Genomic DNA, 6,334 nt, shown 5'->3' on the forward strand with positions numbered 1-6,334 from the left:
TGCTAGTCCCAGTTGAAAGATTGCAGGAAAACCCCTAGGGTTCTCCAAGCAGTTCTATTAGCATCTGCTACAAAGAACGATAACTTATTCAAAGTGCAGCTCCTGGAGGCTAGTGGGCCCTGACATAGTTAGTTCGTCACTGGTGACATCAAATGACTATATGGCCAGAATAGCTCATCATGCCCTGGAAGATCTCAAAGCCCCAAGTTACAAGATGTGGGAGACCAACCTCACACGTGACTGAGTCAACTCCCCTGCTGGGTGATGAGGCATTGCTGCTAGACTGCCTCGCCCTTCTTGGGTTGGAGAACGGTGTCCTGTAGAGGCCTGCTTCTCCACAACCCCAGGACCCAATCACCTCACCTGTCCTTGCAACCCTGCCCCCCTTGACCTTCATTGGACGGGATTTTCCCCAGAATTTAGGGTTCCCCAATAAAAGCCCACTCCAAAGCGTTTCTCTCTCTCTCTCTCTCTCTCTCTCTCTCTCTCTCTCTCTCTCTTAATTAGGTAAATTGTGTGTCTGTATTTTATTTCTAATTCCCTGAGAAATTTCCCTGAGTGACCGAACAGTTAATCGTCTGCCCTGGATGCGGGAATAACAGGAGGCTGTGCTTCAGCAGGTGCAACTGCATGAAAGGTGGCCCTGACCCTGTGACACCTCTGCTGCCGCTCTGATTGACATCTCTCCCTGGGTTCTCACTATGGCCTCATGGTGGTTCCCCAGGACCTGCTAACAGAAGAATTACCTAAGCACAATTCACAAAGGGTTAGCTTGATGAAGCCAGTACAGGTTGGTCATGGAATGCTGTCCACATCATTTCTATTCATCACTATTAAAAGATAGTGATGTGGGGAAAGACAGCAGTGAAGGCATGCTCTTTCTATGGGAAGGCCTCTGTCTTCGTCTCTTTCATGCTTCTAAAAATACTTGAGAGTGGGTACTTAAAAAAAATAGTTGTAGTTGGACAAAACACCCTTATTTTATTTATTTATTTTTATGTGGTGCTGAGGAACCAAACCCAGGATCTCACATGTGCTAGGTGAGTGCTCTCCCGCTGAGCCACAACCCCAGCCCAAGAGTGGGGTTTCTTTCTTTTTTTAATATTTATTTTTTTTAGTTTTTGATGGACACAACATCTTCGTTTGTATGTGGTGCTGAGGATCGAACCCGGGCCGCACGCATGCCAGGCCAGCGAGCTACCGCTGGAGCCACATCCCCAGCCCAAGAGTGGGGTTTCTAAAGAAAAGAGATTTATTTGGTTCATGATTCTGGTGGCTGGAAAGTCCTAATAGTATAATGCCAGTATCTAGTGAGGGCTCTCTGGTGTGTCACGTGATAGAAGGCCATGAAAGGCAGTGAAGAGATGTGTGTGGAAGGGAGATGCCGGGCTCACTGGCAACAATCCCCTCTTAGGAGTACTGATCCAATTCCTCAAGAACTAGAAAGATGGTACCCCGTTACCTAATCATCTGCCACGAGGCTCCCCCTCTACAAGGTTCCACCACTTTCTAGCCCCTCCACACTGGGGACCATTCCCACAGCAGATGGACATTTGGAGGATAAACCATTCAGAAGCCATAAAAGTTGCTTTTTACAAAAAATCATTTGATTGCCTTTGTAAACATTTACATATTCATTTTCTTTCTTTCTTTCTTTCTTTCTTTCTTTCTTTCTTTCTTTCTTTCTTTCTTTCTTTCTTTCTTTCTTTCTTTCTTTCTTTCTTTTAATGTGCTGGGGATCAACCCATGTCCTTGCACATGCTAGTCAGTCATCATACTACTGAACTACATCCTGGTCCTACATATTAACTTTTAAAAGTGTATTATCTTCACCTACAAGATTTAAAAAGAGTTTAAAAATAACATTTATTTTAAGTGTTTGTTTAAACTACCTGGATTTAAATTAGGCCAGCAGGAAGAAAAAGGTAAGTAAGCATTTAACTGCTATTAACAATGCTAAAAGGAGAACATAGAAAGGGGAGACTTCTGGGATGGGGTTGTGGCTCAGTGGTAGAGCGCTCACCTAGCATGCACCAGGCACTGGTTCGATCCTCAGCACCACATAAATGTAAAATAAAGATATTGTGTCCACCTAAAGCTAAAAAATAAATATTAAAAAAAAGAAAAGGGGAGACTTCTAACACGGTCTAGAAAACACATAAGAAGCAACAGGCTCTGGAGTTGGGCTCAGTGGTAGAGCGCTTGTTCAGCATGTATGAGGCACTGGGTTCAGTTCTCAGCACTGCATATAAATAAGTGAATAAATTAAAGGCCTAACAACAATTAAAAATAAAGAACAAAATAAAAAAGAAAGAAGCAACAGGCTCTTTGAGAATTGTTATTACTTCCCCAATCAAGTGGGGATATGGTGGGCTGGGGCTGGGGCTCAGCAGTGGAGGGCCCTGGGTTTGATCCTCAGCACCACATAAAAATAAATAAGAAATAAAGGTATTGTGTCCAACTACAACTAAAAAAAAAGGGAGTGAGGGGATATGGTCATCCTTGGCAAAACAACAAGAAGGCAAATTGAAATAGCGGAAGGACAACAGTGCCTTGGAAACAAATGCAGCTTTGAGTCAAGACTTTTGGGGAAATCATTTAACCTCTCTAAATCTGTTTCCTTCTTTGTGAAACAAGATTGATGGTAACTTAACTAGGCTCTTGACAGGCCTGTCAAGTACAGTTGTGCAGCCTGTGACTTGAACAGTTCCTTGTGGAGGAGGTGAAAAGGGCTCACATCCCATTTGGTCTCAAATCTCGGAGTATCTACCATGCCTAAGTGTAGGGCAGGCCCCAAATGGCTGTAGTTAGGCTCCCTCTCTGAGACCTCCATCAGGCTATGTTTTTAGTGTGAAGTCAAGGTTATAAATTCTCTGATTTGGTGTATGTACTCAAGGTCGTAAACATTCTCTTGTAAGCATGTGCCCATTATGGTAACCTGTTGTCAATGTGCCTTCTTTGTCTTGTATTGGATGGATACTTTTTAAAAGGCCTATGGAAAGGATTCAGGAGGGCAAAACGGTGCTGGTTGGGGGCTGAAGATGGAGTTGAAGTCTGGCTAGTGGCTACTGCTGCCTCTAAATAAAGCATGCTTTCTATCTCAATTGTGTCTTGCATCTTATTCGACCTGCTGGGATCCCGAATCTGTTTCCTGGGTCTGAGTCCCCTCAGGATAATAAGTATCTAGTTCCAGTTTGCACAGGCACCCTGTAGGTGGCCTGCTCATTGTAAGAATTTAAGAGAGATCACATATATAAAGCACTTAGTAAGAAGAAATAGACAGTCGCTGCTATTGTATTTTGTTGCCATAAAGTCTATCAGTTATTGGTCTCTCTAGGCTTCAAAAGTAGAAGTCACCACCCAAGCCCTAGTCCCAACAGGATTGGCAGGTCTGACTCTGCTTTCACAGCATTTGCTCTAAAGAACAGAAGATCCAGGACCCATTTTACTTTTGAATATCCCTGGCACTTAGTACACAATAAATATTTGCTGAATGAGTGAATGAATAAAAGGATCACACATCCCCATTTTTTTAAACAAAGTCGAACTTTATTTTTAGAACACACACCACACCACAGGAGCTCTTCAGGAATTCCCTCAGAGCCCAACTGCCACCAGGGCTTCCCACAAGCCTCTCAACCTCCCCCACTCCTCCTGCTCTTGAGGCCGATTGGCTGGGTCGTATGGGCGGAGCCAAAAAAAGTCCCCCAATGAGCAGCTCCTGGTCTGAAAGGGCAGGGAAACAGCCCAATGAGCATCACCGCAGAGGAGCCAATCAGTTGGCAGCTAGAAGTTTGCTGGTGTCACTGTGAGCCAATCATCAGCTGGCAGCTGGAAGTTTGCTGGCAGCTGGAAGTTTGCTGGGGCATTCTCTGGCTGTGGCTCTCAACACATCCCCATTTTTTAAACAAAGTAACGGGTTTTTTTGGGGGGAGGGGTGGGTACCTGGGAATGAACTCTGGGGCACATGACCACTGAGCCACATCCTCAACCCTATTTTGTATTCTATTTAAGGACAGAGTATTACTGAGTTGGCTTAGCACCTCACTTTTGCTGAGGCTGGCTTTGCACTTGAGATCCTCCTGCCACAACCTCCCAGGCTGCTGGAATTATAGGCTGCACCACCGTACCTGGCTACAAAGTTACAGTTTTTAAGCATCTTTTTGAAAATACTTGTTGGATGTATTCTTGAGTGTATTCAACATGTTCTCAGATTTGTGTCAGTTTCAAGGCCATTGAGAGGATAAATCCAGACCAGTATGCTGGATATGGTGCTTCCACTGTCTTCAGTTTAGGAAAAAGTTCTCAAATAGCAACACCAAGCAGTCTCAACCCTCCAAGCTCCTCTTTCTGCCATGTTTGCCATGTGATCAGACTACATTTTTTTTAGTCTGGTGGTGAAACTAAACTGCCTGTTTATGTTACGTGGACCAAACTTAAGTCTGATTTCTTTAGCGTTTTCCAGTCTCATCTTCTTCTCATTTTCTTTTAGACTACTCGGAGTATGTCTGGTTCTTCAAACTTGTGAATGCTATGGTTGGTGAGGACAGCAGCTAGCAGTGGGTGACACTACCTACAGAGTTTTTGTTGGAGAAGAACCCTCTCTAGTCCTCCAGACCTCTCCCTCTCTTCAACAGTGCAGCAGAGAAGCAACCACACCTGGGTCCTACTCAGCACAGTAAAGTTCCAGAATGGTCCTCTTTGATAACTAGGGGACTCAGCTGAGGTATTATGAAAACAGGCTCTTCCCCTATTCAAAACTTTCAATGAAATCCAGCAAAATAATATTTTCAGTTTAACAAATCTAACTTTCCTGTATTTGCTTCTGATTTAGAATCATCATACCTCTAAACTCTAAATCATATAAGATACATAGGCCTTAGCCCCAATTATCATTTACTCTGTGATCCCTCCCCTATTCCACCATCTGGTTATATTTCCTTTTCTCCTAGTTCACCACTGACTGGGCATATTTAACTCATCAGAATTAAATCATACCGTTTGTGCTGAAAGTTTTCAACAGCATTGAGAACTCCAGGCTCTATAGCAAAAAGGAGCTATGGCAAAATTCCCCATAGAAGGGCAGCCTCCGGGAGGACAAGAATGGGCCTTTGTTCTTCCCCAGAACAACTAATCCCTCTGGTTACAGATGCCTGCCATGCACCCGAGAAACTTCAAAGAATCCTGTCCATGAGCAGTTCTTTAGCTCCTGCTAGCCTGTTTCATTTTGACAATGGGCAAGTCTTTCCTGGTTTTAACTGTCTGTTTTGAGGCTGCTTTCAGGATTGACTGATTGTAAGTTGATCTTTAAATTTATCCACTAGTTTGATGGAAAAGAAAGGTATGTTGTTTCTCTATAAGAACAGGATTTCTTAGGATTAACTATATTAAAACCCAGAGAGCAAACTTTTGGGCCAACATTTAAAAGAGACACATCATTGTCAATATAGTTTTCTTTTGTTATGAAGTATGTAAACTGGATTTACTTCACAGTAAAATGGGGAAAGGGAAGAGAAAAAAAATCACATTCTGCCAAATAACTATGATTTGCAAAACTGCATTATAAAATCACAAAAGATTTGAACAGAGGGCGTTACCAACTTCTTCAGGCGAGGCTTTCTTTTTATTTTTTATTCTAACAAAAGAATGCCCAGCATTCTGTGCCTGATCTGTGAAGTTCTAGGTTCCTTTGATTTAAAAATCCTCCCCCATGCCCATCAAATTCTCTTTCAGGGATACCTCTATATACCCAGTTAACATCACAAACCTCATTTCTAAAATGGCTCAGAAAACAACAATGGACCTATGCCTTGTAAGAGAATGGTTAAGAGCAAGGACCCAGGTGAAAGTCTAGCTCTACCTCTTACTACCTGGGTAACACTGGATGAATTGCCTAAGCTTTTTGTGCCTCATTTTCCCAACTGTGAAATGGGAAATGTGCCTCATGTAGTTATTAGGAAAATTCAATTAATTACTAGTTCCAAAGTTCTTAGAGTAGTGTCAGGCAGTTAGTTAGTTCTATGTAAGTGTTGCCAAATAAAATTGTATCTAAATCTAATCTGGACCTACGCTTTCCTCTCCAAAATCAAAAGTATTTCTATCCCATATATTCAGTGGAAGAAGATTAGATATTTTTCATGTCATTTATATAAGTAACATATCTAATAAGTATCTTCATCATAGATTGTAAACAAACTAGTTGTTCAAAAATAAGAAGAGTTAAAATATCAAGATAATATTCAATTATTAAATATAAATTATTAAGTGAAAAAGTAGGTTGCATAAAATAATATGCATTTTAAATCCCATTTTTTATTGAAACAATATATAATAC

Source organism: Urocitellus parryii, chromosome 5 (genome assembly GCF_045843805.1).
Source record: "Urocitellus parryii isolate mUroPar1 chromosome 5, mUroPar1.hap1, whole genome shotgun sequence".
Classification (NCBI taxonomy): Eukaryota; Metazoa; Chordata; class Mammalia; order Rodentia; family Sciuridae; genus Urocitellus; species Urocitellus parryii.